At 35.5% G+C, this 13184-nt stretch overlaps 2 long non-coding RNA genes across 2 annotated transcripts; both read left to right on the plus strand.

Annotated features, from left to right (window-relative positions):
• Window positions 1-2775: 2775 nt before the first annotated feature.
• Window positions 2776-4206, plus strand: LOC128680768 (uncharacterized). The gene is made up of 2 exons (XR_010370241.1): window positions 2776-2971; window positions 3797-4206. It is a non-coding gene; the product is annotated as an uncharacterized LOC128680768 (long non-coding RNA).
• Window positions 4207-6283: 2077 nt separating this feature from the next.
• On the plus strand, window positions 6284-6979 carry LOC128680777 (uncharacterized). Its single transcript, XR_008405899.1, has 3 exons — window positions 6284-6371; window positions 6475-6554; window positions 6851-6979. It is a non-coding gene; the product is annotated as an uncharacterized LOC128680777 (long non-coding RNA).
• The last annotated feature ends 6205 nt before the right edge of the window (window positions 6980-13184 follow it).

Consider the following 13184-nt stretch of genomic DNA (forward strand, 5'->3'; position numbering starts at 1 on the left):
GTTAGAAAAGGTCCCCGCGCAATACAAAAACAGCATAACACACTCGATAAGAAAGAAAGTATATTTTAGCTCAGCTCCTTTATAGAAACTCTGCCAATTCGAAACTGATAGAATTTATGAAAATTAATCTAATAAAACTCCGGGATATCAATCTTCGACGAAAGTGTATTTTGTGATCGGCAAACTTCGTATCGTATTTCCGAAACTTCGCAATTTTTAAGTTGCTAATGCGATTGTAGACTTGCGACTAATATATTGCGATTGAAGTGCATCACTACGTAGTATACAACTAAGCCGCTTCCCGCTGTCTATACCTATGTGAGCTTAGATCTTTAAAATTACGTAACAGAATTTGATGTGAGTTTTTAGTATATAGACTGATTCAAGAGGAAGGTTTAGTGTGTAATTTATTATGTTTTGGCTTTCCCAACACGTATATTGGACCTTGTAGGACGCGTTGGGAGCTAATCAATGACGGTTGCTTTTAGATAATAAAATCAATGACATATATACACAGTACCACGTCTCTTTCGCTTAAGGGATAAACAGAGTCATCCAAAGATTGTCTCGGAAATCCACGTTAAGGTGTATGGCAGACCAATAACCATACACCACCCATGGGTTACATAGATATTTTGAAATAAATACTTACGTAGTAATTTACTGGATCTTTTTATAATAGTACCTATTTACTTTGAATCCAAAAGGACAAAATTAAAGTAAGACAGTGACAAAAAACTTTAAACTTTTGACTTGACTCGATTTAATCTGCGTTTTTGCCATTTTACGAACGGTTACTGCCCTTTACATGCATGCATCTAAATACAAAAGTCGCAAGTCTGTACGTTTTCTCATAAAAAGAGAGGCATTCGTTACCAATGTGGGGGCTTATTTTCAAAGTTGCTTAAACAAAGATAAATCTGAATCGACTCGGAAGATTAATGGGGAAAGTTTATCATGAGCTGTCGTTGATCAGGAAGGTCGTGGTGTCGCTTCACCATCACCTTTTATGGAACGATTCTAATGCAGCACAGTTTAATTTGGAGCCCGGCTACATTGCTCCGTTGCGACGTCGTACGACATTGCGCTTTGTTGATTTTAAGTATTGACATTAACGTAAATTGTAACTCTATTTTAAGGTAGATCCATCGACGGACGTCCAAAAACAGGACGATGGAGCAATCGGGCATCGCTCTTGGGAACCCGAAATTATTCGCATAAGTATTGAGAATGTATGGCACTAATTTTCATTTTTTTGCAGACGTGTAATAAAATGATGACAACAGAAAATTTTACAAATACACATCTGAAAATTAGATTTAATTTAGGTATTCGTTTAAATACTAATAATACAAACGAGTATAATTTATTTACGAAAATATTTTAATCAAACGTTGAGTATATAAAGCTTATTATATCATTTGATATGGTTGACACTGTTGTGTGTCTTTGATTTATACACAACAGGTGACCCAGATGTGATGTATGGGAACTAGACCATGGCACAGTTGATAAGATTATAGCTATTTTTTATGTAATTTTTGTTATTATTTTAAAACCACTGTTCGAAATTGATTATTGATTTATATCCTGATTTTTGATTGATTGGACTAACATTAACTAATTCGCTGTATTGATAAACTTGTAACTCCCAATCCGGGTCCATGTTACTAACACCTACTAACGAGCATTATTGTAACAACCAATGTGAATATGTACATGAAAGCAAGGAATAAATGAATTGAATTGAATATTTAAATGGCCAATCACATCAAGAGCTATTTCACTTACAACTAAATGAAAAAGAACTGAACCTAGAGTGGGTTGCACTTTAACGTTAACTTTAATCTGCGCAGAAAAACGCTAAGTACGCAATTTGGTCTAAACATCTAATATAAACAATAATGTTGACCGGTGCAACTCACCCTTAGAAATAATTAAAAGAAAATGTATATTGTGTTTCCAAACAAGAGAACTGGAGACCGATTCCCACGCAATCGAAGTTCACTTCGTCCATTATGCTTTAAAATTCGGCTGTGATTTCACAACCGCCCGTCTGCCTAACGTCAACCATCTTTGGGAATGGTATTGTTGCCTATCAGCTGCCATGGTCACATGTCACTAAGTCGCCTTATAAGACATCCAACGTGAGGAAATGTAGTGGTCCTGCCACAGTATTATAATGACGACTGAAGTAAGGAATTTAAAATTTTTGAATCGCTACCGCCTATGACTTCCACCGCTTCCCGACCGTTTTTCCTCGACGGCCTGCTCGCTAAGGGTGCTCGTACGTACAGCTTAGAATGAGTTATGAACAGTTGTGGCGAAACTTTTTATACTATCCCGCCCTGTGTGTGTGTCATTGACTTTTTTAACCGCCAGCCCACGGTACGGGAATTTTCAATAAAATATTATTTACCCTGCACGACACTGGGCGGGCCTGCAATATGTATTTAAGAAAAAAACTTAATTTACTTAAGTACCTGTCAATTTTGTGGTGTGGTGTATATTGCGCGTTACAATGTACCTGTATGATTCGTGTAAAATATTTTTTAAAATGCGAACATATATTTTTTTTAATAATGTTAAATTTAATTGCCCTTACAAATTAAAGTAAAAAAATTAAAAATATTTTAATTTTTTTATCTATATCACCAATAATATGAGCGAAGCTAGTTTGTGCAAAGACTATAAGTCTAGACTATAAAAAAATACTTAAGTTAGTAATAAGTTTTTTTTAATATTGTCATGGTATCCACAAATCAAAATAAAAAACCGCAATTGAAAATATAATCACGATAAAAAAATATCGTAACTACCTTAATTTACCTTATCAGAGTTAATAGTACCAGTAATGAAGTTAACTTTATGTTTCAAACATTAAAATCACTTCAACTTGGAAACTTAGATTAAAAAGAAAACATGATAAAAAAATCCTTTTTACTCTGCATATTGGTTTATGCTTTATTTCGTGAGTTACATCATATTTTAAACTATTACCTAGTAATATTATAGGTAAATAAATAGGGACGAAATATTACAGAGATTCATTTAGCTCATGTCCGAGATTTTTGTCAAAAGAATCTATAGTATTAAGTCATTGATAAGAGTGCGTGTCACCTGCGCACCGCCCTTTAGATAAAATGGCGTACTTTATGTTTTCCCGCGCAGTTTATAGTTAACGTCAAAGATAACTGGTGGGTTACGGACCTTAAATTTTTTAACAATTTTTTTCAGATTATGAACGCGAAAATTGCTTTTTTCCTAAAAATGGAAAAAAAATCCAATTATAATAAATATTTATTTTTAAGCATATTTTGATTCCCACTGCTGGACAAAGTCTTCCCCTTTCTCCTTATATTATTATTCTAAATAAAATAAATTAAATTAAATATAGCTAACATATTACTAATACCCGCCAGGTTATTATTTACTATTTCATTCGTTTAAATTTTTCTATTTCATATACGGCAATCCGCAATGGGCCCGCGTGGTGGGTCATGGCCCATACCATCCATAAGGAAGGCCTGTGTCAGCTATGGGGTCGTACAAATTATTGATATTCTTCTCTTCAATGTTTTTCGATGGTTTCATGTAAATTGATTAACGAAAAAGTCCGATCGATCGACGTGCTCGATAGAACATTTTTGCTTTTCTTTCTCGCCAGAAACAGTGAATTATTCAGAAAATTAGAGAAAACTGATGAAATTAACAATTTTTCAAGAGATTGCAAGAGAATTGAGCCCCACAGCGCTCTTATTCACTTAGTTTTTGATCTATTGATCAAATGTTTCAGGTGTGATAGAAGGAAACTTCTGGCCGCCATATTATCACGACCTGGTAAGAGATTTCATGGTGCCACCTGTGTATAATCTAGAAGTGTCTAACGCAGTCCCCGATTTGACTAAGATAAAGAACTGCTCAATGTGCCCCAGAGTGTACTGGCCAGTTTGTGCCAAGGACAATATATCATATTTCAATCATTGTGTACTGAAATGTCTAAACAAAAGTAGCCTATACAGGCGAGACGGGGTTTGTATCAACTATAGAAGAAATTTAAATATGAACACAAGTATAATAAACTTGATATTGCCCAAAGACGTGGCTAAGAATGAATCCCAACATAAATATGAGCATACGGCGTTTACGAAGGACATAACTTTCTACAGCGCAACGTTCCTTAATCAATAAAGTTTCGAAATAGATTGTATGTATTTTTAATCTATGTATTCCCTGGCTTCACTCCGGTGGGAAGTTTTAAATGTTTTTCTCAAAAATCAGAAGTAACATACCTATAATGGAGCGGTGGTGTAATAGTTAAGACCATAGATAAGAGAAATATATTGTTAAGACACTCGCCTGTGGATCGAAAGGTCCCAGGTTCGAATCCTACTTGTGCCATATGATTTTGTATACCAATCTGACTCATGTACGTACAGCAGTTTTCATCCCAACCCACTCTTAATATTTCAATTTCAATTCAAAAATATATCTCTGATGGAGGCTATCGCTGTCACGCGGTTTTTCTGTTGATATTTCTATTGCAATATTTATTTCGTTAAATGCTTTATAAAAACAAGGTACCAAACAAACATACAAGTAACAAATCTTCTTATACAGAGCTATTTCTTTAAACGGGTCAAAGAAATGGGACATTTCTTGCTATCAGCTATCTTTTGCCACGTTTTCCTTGCATACGACGACCGAGCAGTGTTGGTATTAGTAGATTTTAATTGGTATCAGACATCAATTACATTAACACAACTAAAAAAAAGGCCGGTTAATGAAAATTATCTAAATTAATTTATATTAATATTTTGAGATTTTTATGAAAATAATGTCTACTGAATTAAGAAATTCGCATTTCATAAACTCAAACTTATTCTATATAAAAATAAAAATATTCAAATTGTGTTATTTAACAAAAATATTGGATATATTTCAATAACGTAACTATAATTTATGTTGCAAATATAACTTGATTTTAATGTTTAAAGCAGTCAAAGTGTAAATTTTAGGATAAATTTTATTTAGGTGTAAGTTAATTGTCATTCAATTAATGTAATGAAATACTGAGCAGCTTTTCATTAGATCAAATCTTTTGTAATTTTAGAATGAAATGTAGTATTTATGTAGTAATATTTGTAGATTTTTGAAAGTTTTAGTAATTACATTTTGAAATTAAAATCATTTATCATACAGTATTCTTAACTAGCTTTGTTTAATAAAAAAAAATACTCGCATTTTTTGCACTCCGACAGTGCCGGCAGCAGTGAAAACATATTAACGTTGTGCATTTTGACGTCTTACGAGTTTTCGATGTCACATGTCCTGACGCGAGTTTAACATTTTTTACCCATCACAAAAAGCGCACAACGCCGCTAAAGAAGTTTTCACTCCAAAAAAAATCACTCCAAAAAAAAACATTAATCAGTATTGCAGGGTGTTTCAAATCAGTTTATTAGAAACAATATTGTTTTATATTTCTTATTATTAATCACTTTAGATTAGCTCGCTGAAGTGGCAGTCGGCGTGACACAGTACGCAAAATTGATTGGCGTTGGGGCAGAAAGGTTCAGAAACGACGGTCACGTACCAGCAAGCGCAGCGCTGAATATCCACTAAACAGGTGGACTTACTATAGCGTCGCAGGCAGATGCTGTACGCAAGGTGCTTTAAATCATAATTGTTGAAGTCTTTAGGAGAGGCCTATGTCCAGCAGTGGACTTCTTGTGTCTGAGATGATAACTAATTTATTATGAATTTTAATAAATAGTATAATTTAATTGTATTATTGTCTGTCATAACTCTCTCTCTCTCTCTCTCATTTCATCACATGTTCCCGATTGCATTAGGGCTATGTCGCCGCGAAGAAGAATCAACGTAAGAAAATCAAGGATCAAAACTATTCGGTCAGTACTTAAACGTCTTAGAATGTTTCAACTTCCGAAATTGGATTTTCACGTTGACTGAGGATATCAAAGTCATGACTATTTTATGCGAATAATGCTTCAAGTGCTTGATTATCAAAAAAAAAACGTTTAATATTTCACTAATGAAATTTGAGTTGTCATAAATATTATTTCGTCGTTCATCATTATTCAATGAAGAACTTAACTTCCTTACAATGGATAAGGCGGATGGATGGATATGCAAATAGGTTATGAGCGAACGCACGAAAAAAATGCGGGCGAAATCGCGGGTAAAAGCTAATTTTCAATACATTTAAGGAGCTAATCGGTAGATTAGAAACATAATTTGATTTTAATGCCAATCAATTCGTAATTTACTACCACATTTGGCCTAACTTGTATTATAATGGCATAGTTAATTCAAAAGTTTAGTGTATACCTACAGAATGTTTCTCGTATGTGAGTACCTACCTAATTTTTTTTTACAATAAATTCGTTTTTTTTTATTTAACTTATAACTACAAGAATTTACTTCATTAATACAATGAGTTTTATTTCTTAGCGAAAATTAGGTGTGCCACACCGAATAAAGTTGCAAACATAAAAAATCTCGACATATTGCGAAATTGAACCAAATACAAAGTAAGGCTGCTTTTCCATCCTTATACATATTATAAAACAAAGTCGCGTCTGTCTGTCCGCGATAAACTCAAAAACTACTGCACGGATTTTCATACGAATTTCACCAATAGACAGAGTGATTCCTGAGGAAGGTTTAAGGTTATAATTTAATATATTTTTTCCCGAGCGAAGCCGGGAAGGGGCGCTAATTAGCTACATTGCTACGGATAGGTTTTGAATCCACCAATCACAGACATTTATTCAAATAGGACAGGTGGAACGGGACTAAACTTTTTTTTTTAAATTTATAATTCCAGACGCGGCGCTCCTCTTAACGGCATATATTTTTCAGAATGCGAAAATTACCGCGCGTTACGCGACAAATCAAGAGATTCAAGACTGGTATATGCATGATATAATGGACCCGTTGCCACTTTTAGAAAGCATAAGGGATTGTAAACTTTGTCCACGGGTCTACATCCCAGTCTGTGGCAACAATAACAAGACATATACAAATGTTTGTAGAATGAATTGTCTAAATCGCCGATTGCCTAAAAAAAAACGCATACGTATTCAGTATATGGGATTGTGTGTTTCTTTCATGGAACCGTATGATTATGACAATTCTTATATGGGCATTTAAATAGTATATAATAAATGTTATTGTCGCAAAATATACAAATTGGACATTTAATTAAATTTCATAGAAATATTGCTGTCTACAGGCTTTATTATTTATTAAAGTTTAAACCCTTGTCCCTTATTGTATTCGAATTTTAAATTAATTAAACAGAGTACGATTCTAAATCCAACTAGTGATTATGATAGTAGATTGAAGCGGTGGTGGTGTAATGGTTAAGACGCCCGCCTGTGGATCGACAGGTCCCAGGTTCGAATCCTACTCGTGCCCCATGAGTTTGTATACCAATCTGACTCATGTATAGTAGTTTTCTTAAACTACCAATTGCATCCGGTGAAGGAAACATCGTGAGGAAACCTGAACACTGATTTATTATTAACTTGTGTGTGAAATAGATATGAATATTATCTCTCCATTAATAGTGCCAAAAAACTTGTTGTGTGTGCTTCATTACACGTAATGACCCTGAACCTCAGCCATAAGGAATTACGACTATGAAGAATGTTGTAATAAAAATTAGGCTTTTGCCAGGCAAACACGTTTACAGTCAGGTGACCGCATGTGCTAGATTAAAACCATAAACGATCACGTTTTTAGATCGTTGTGTTAAAGGGGGGCATTCACGGCGGGGTTCTTTATTGGCTCATAATATATAAATGGGCAATACTCAACAGCCCACACATAGCACTAAGCTTAAGCTTAGTACCTATCGCAGGTCCGATGGACACAAACACAGAAACGGGCACAACATTCCCAGAATCACAGATAAATTATTTGACCGCACTGGGAATCGAAAATATTATCTCCAGATAGTTGGCGGGCAGTGACCAGCACGCCACAGAGGTCGTCAGTACTAAACGTAAATTTAGTACGTTTAGTCCTATTACAGTATTTAAGTAGTTAATAAAATCATATAACTTGTCAAAATTATGGTAAGGACAGTGTGAAGTGAAGAAGATCCTGGAAAGCGGATCTAACGACGCTCAGGACAGGACAGGACAACCCGAAAAACGCTAAGCTACGCTAATAAAAAATCGGGTTGCTCTTTGGGAGTGCCGGTAAAAGTGAAGACTTGAATATAACGTTGTGCATTTTTGAGGTTTTAGTTTAACATTTTTTTTTCGTCAAAAGAGAGCACAACGCACCTAAAGAAGTTTTCACTTAAAAAAAACTAATACATTTTTTGTCCGAGACGCTTTACGACTGAGAAAGTAACCGCCTAGCCCCCTTGAAAACTCTTCATGTCCATGTTCTGCCTGCACGAATCGACCGACGGTAAGTGGCCTCCTTGAAAACAATTTTCTAGACACTTTCGTGTTCTACCTACATGAATCGGCGGTAAAGTGGACTTCGTGAATAGGCGGCTTTAACTGTTGTAAAAATAGGCCAATATAGTTGCTATTTAAACCCAGAAGTCAAATCTCATCGGGCACAACTCTGTGTCCTTATTATCAGGTACTTAGATCCTGTTCGTATATTTTTTGACAAAAAAATACAGTTCTCTACAATCTCATTTCTTATATGAAACAATAAAAGTAACCTACACATTGAGAACATCAAAATGCATATGTACATATATTGTAAGTATTGATATTACTTTATTTCATGCTAGTATTTAACTTCTAGAAGTTGCCCGCGGCTTCGCTCCCGTGGGATGTTTGAGATAAAATATAGCCCATAACAATCTTGAATGATGTACCTTTCTAATGGTGAAAGAATTTTTGAAATCGGTAGTTTCGGAGATTACCCGCCTCAAACATACAAACTCACAAAGTACCAAACTCATAAACGGCTACCTCTTTATAACAATAGTATAGATTACCAAGCAGGAAAACAGGTATGCGGCTCACCTGATGATAAGTGGTCACCGCACGCAACACCAGGTGTCACACGCGCGTTGCCAACTTTATGTCCCAGGGTCTTTTGCCCTTTAATTACACTGCCTCTCTCGTCCTTCAAACCGGAACGCAACAATGCAAGCACTGCTCTATCTGCAAAGAGCAGTACTTGCATTGTTGCGTAAATGAAAGTGAGGTACCCACGCAGACGACCTTTGTACCAAGGACTACCAGCTGTGGTACAATTTACCAGAATATCACAATGTTAGCTGTTGTCGAAGTTTTGCTTCTGTGGGAATTTGGTTAAAAGTATATTCATGTGTTATTTCAGGCTATACGATATAGTATACGTAACAAATTTCATCTAAATCCGCTCAGTATTTGTATTTTTGTACAAACTTAAATAAAAACTTCTATAATGCAACTAACGGCTCATCCTGACTTCGTTCAGATGTAAAAGAATAATCTCAGACCTACTGAATATACACATAAAAATTTCATCGAAATCGATGAAGTCGTTTCGGAGCAGAATTGTAAATATATTTAAATTTAATATCAGATTATCCACGGAATATAGATTTCTGATTAATGAAAGAATCAGACGAGACATGATCTGCTCAATGCGGAACATTCTCAAATAGAGATTTTTTTTTCAGACGTATTTTTCTTATCATCAACACTACCAATATCATTCAGTCTATGGGGTATCGATTCGTTGAGGAGGTATGACCGTAACATGTGGAGGTTTATGCCAAACCTACCAAGATTGTCGCAGACTATGCCCTGTGAAGACTGTCCCGATGTTTACTTGCCTGTTTGCACCTTCAACAACGACACGTATATGAATATTTGTTTGTTCAGATGTCAGGAATTTCAGTGGCACGAAGACCATGTCGTGAGGCGTGGCATTTGTATTTATTTTTAGATTTTTATGCACAGAAAGATTGTTTCAACTTTTACTTTACTTTTGATGGGACTTAAAACGAACATAATTCTGTTTTTGTAATTAAAACTCATCTATGTTATGGTGGTTGAGGTGTTCTAGGGGAGCGACCAATGCTACAAGGCGGTGCGATGCGGCGTGATGCGTCAACATCAACATGGATGTATTTTGTAGCCTTTGTTGTCAGCGTATAATCAAAAGTCACACAGCGTTGCATCATGTTGTGCAGCGTCCCGCCGCTCAACTATCCCGGTGTCCTAGCTGAGTTAGAAATGCGAGACAGAGCGATAATATACAATACAGATCATTTATGAAGTACGTGTCACATACAAAATATTTTGTTATTATATGAGTCGTGTGATTATCGACGGAAAATCCGACTTTAGTTGCAGTCTTATAGAAGACCTTTTTCAATGTAAAGAAGTTAATATTTTTGTCACACCCGCTATATGTTCTCAGTCAGGCTCCTTTCAATAGACATATTTACAAAAACTTTTCACACAATAAACAAATATTGTCACATTAGGTTATACAAATACACATTTTCGATTGAATGTTCGTATTTTTGTGGGGCCTATTTTGTCGTTTTTCCTATTCACTTGGCGTTGCATCGCGTCGTGCAGCGGTTCGTCGTCCAATGAGGACAGTGAGACTGCGTAGTTATGTTAGCGGAATCCAAGAAGAGCAAAAAAAGCAGAATTTTTACTGAAACTAAATGGATTACGAGAAAGGCAGAGAAAGCTGAACAATTAGCTGAATTTGTTAAATAAATACAAAGTCTTTCCATTCTTTGTTTCTCATTCCTTTTCGTTGAAATATCAGAGGAAAATTTTCTGAATCGAATATCTTGTTAAACGGGACAAAAAAGTTATATACACAATACTAGATCCCTAGTGCCGCAGAAATTTTTATGCACCGTTTCAACGTGTACAAAATTTCATCGATATATGTTAATTCGATTCTACATGGTCGAGTTACAATGGTGCTCACAACTTTTCCAGTTACAACAGTTTTGAGGCGGACAATAGTCATAATGACGTCATTTTTAATTTTTAAAATTATTACCACAACAGTGCCAATCTAGAACAAAATGCCAATGTTCCGACTATTAAAGATACTAAAGACTGTGCGAAATGGAGAAGAAGAATATCAAAGCGGAGCCGCCCTGGCCTCCGACGCTTAATAGCTGAATAAAGACCCGGGATAACGCTCAAATGAGAGAGAGAGAGAGAAAGAGAAAGAGAGACAACTAAGAATAAATCCGGAGCACATTAAAATGAGGGAAAGTAAGGTTCCTATTTTCAACAATCTACTAACTTGTTTACTCACATTAAATCTATTTCGAAATGATTGACATACGTACATAGTATTCAAAAGTTGACTATACTCCTACATACAATAGGACTTTAAATTAAACTCAAGAATTTTCCAAACTTTGAAGACAAAGCTTTGACAATAAAACATTATTACTTCAAAAAGTGGCGGACATTAAAATGCGCATAAAAATTCTTCAACTGAGAGACTCTTGCACCAATAAATGAATTGAAATTTATGAGCTGAAAATTATGGATTTTGTGTGTCAAATTCGAGTCATAGTGGCCAGAGACTTTTCGTGAGAAAATTGATCGTAAAACTCTCTCATCTGAACATACTCACGGCTCCTTCCTTAGACGTTGAGCGTTGAAGCCCAGTTTCCTACTTTTTCGTCTCCACTTCGAAGATTCGCTAAAACTGAATACATTTGTACTGAAATCTGGTATCTGAAAATCAATTAAAAATCAATATTACTTTCATAGTGGCTGAAATAACATAAATATACCTACGTAGTACTAATAGAAAACCAGGCTTTTACGGACACCAGGTTTTCTTAACGGCCGAAGGGTATTTTTTAATTGGGTGTTTTTCTCCCTTTTTCGCGCCACTTCCTCGGGTCCTCTGCCAGTCTCATCCAGCGCTTTCCCAAAACAATATCATTTGACCATTGTTCATATACATTTGATTAACATGTCAATTACTACAGTATACAATTTTTATATAAACTATACCAAGTTGATACCAAGTTTTCATTACATCCCTTTCTTCATCCAACTTCAGAGATAGGCCTCCTCCAAGACGCCCTGTTCCTAGCCTTCCTCATCCAATTAAGAATAACATGCCTTTGGATATCATCCACCCACCTCTCTGCTGGAGGACTTCTTTCTCTGGTGGTCTCTCTTGGTCTCCATTCCTACTCCATTTTCAATTACTTAATTACTAACTTAGATATAGATAAATACATAAAAACATATGCTTTCAAACAGCCATTAATTACAGACTATAAAACCAAGCAACCAAATATAAAAACAACTGTTTTCAACACCTCTTTAGTCTAGTTTAAAAGCCATTTATACGGAAAAGATAGCTTTGCTGTTTTCTTTGCATCATTTAAAAGTTTTTTGCAGCTTCCAAGTGTTTTTGTGACATTAAGTAGACAATTCTTTGGTGGGTTCGAATCCTAGTCGTGCCACATGAGTTTGTATACAGTGGTGAAACTCTTCATCGATCACCACTTGCTTCCGGTGAAGGAAAACATCGTGAAGAAACATGCACACTCGTTGATTATTAACTTGAGTATGAAATGGAGACTAACCACTCCATTAATAGTGCCAAGAAAGTCGTTGTGTCTCATACCACGTAATGACCTCGACCCTCAACCCTCAACTATGAGGAATACGACTTTAAAAGAGATAATGGATTCCAGTCTGAATTATATTCATGTCTGTATTTAAAAAAATATTTGGAATATAAGAAAGAAGCAAAATAATTATCGCATTTATTCTGATTGTGTGAAAAACTACGTGGTTTTAACTGCATGATTGCTCGACCGTCTAGCGGTGTTTTAATGGTAAAGTTATAGGTCGTAAAAAGTGCTGCTAGTTTTATGGTCGAAAGGGAATCAAGATTAAGACGTTTTTGTTCGCCCATGATGGCAAAATTTTGGTATAGATTTTGATTGTTTTTGGAAATCGTATTTTGTTATAAATTGCATTTTACCCATGATAAAAGCCCGCCTCTCAGTGGGAAGTAAAATGCAAACACGCACTAAGCTCTCTGGGGGAGTTACGCAACGGACATGGATGGATGGCAATGTAGAGAGGCCTTTGCCCAGCAGTGGCACATCGTACAACAGATAAAAACCGACTTGTAGCATAAAAGCTGCACAGGTTCGTTGTGTTTTTTTTTTTTCAAGG

The sequence above is a fragment of the Plodia interpunctella genome, chromosome 25, assembly GCF_027563975.2.
Source record: "Plodia interpunctella isolate USDA-ARS_2022_Savannah chromosome 25, ilPloInte3.2, whole genome shotgun sequence".
In the NCBI taxonomy this organism is placed as follows: Eukaryota; Metazoa; Arthropoda; class Insecta; order Lepidoptera; family Pyralidae; genus Plodia; species Plodia interpunctella.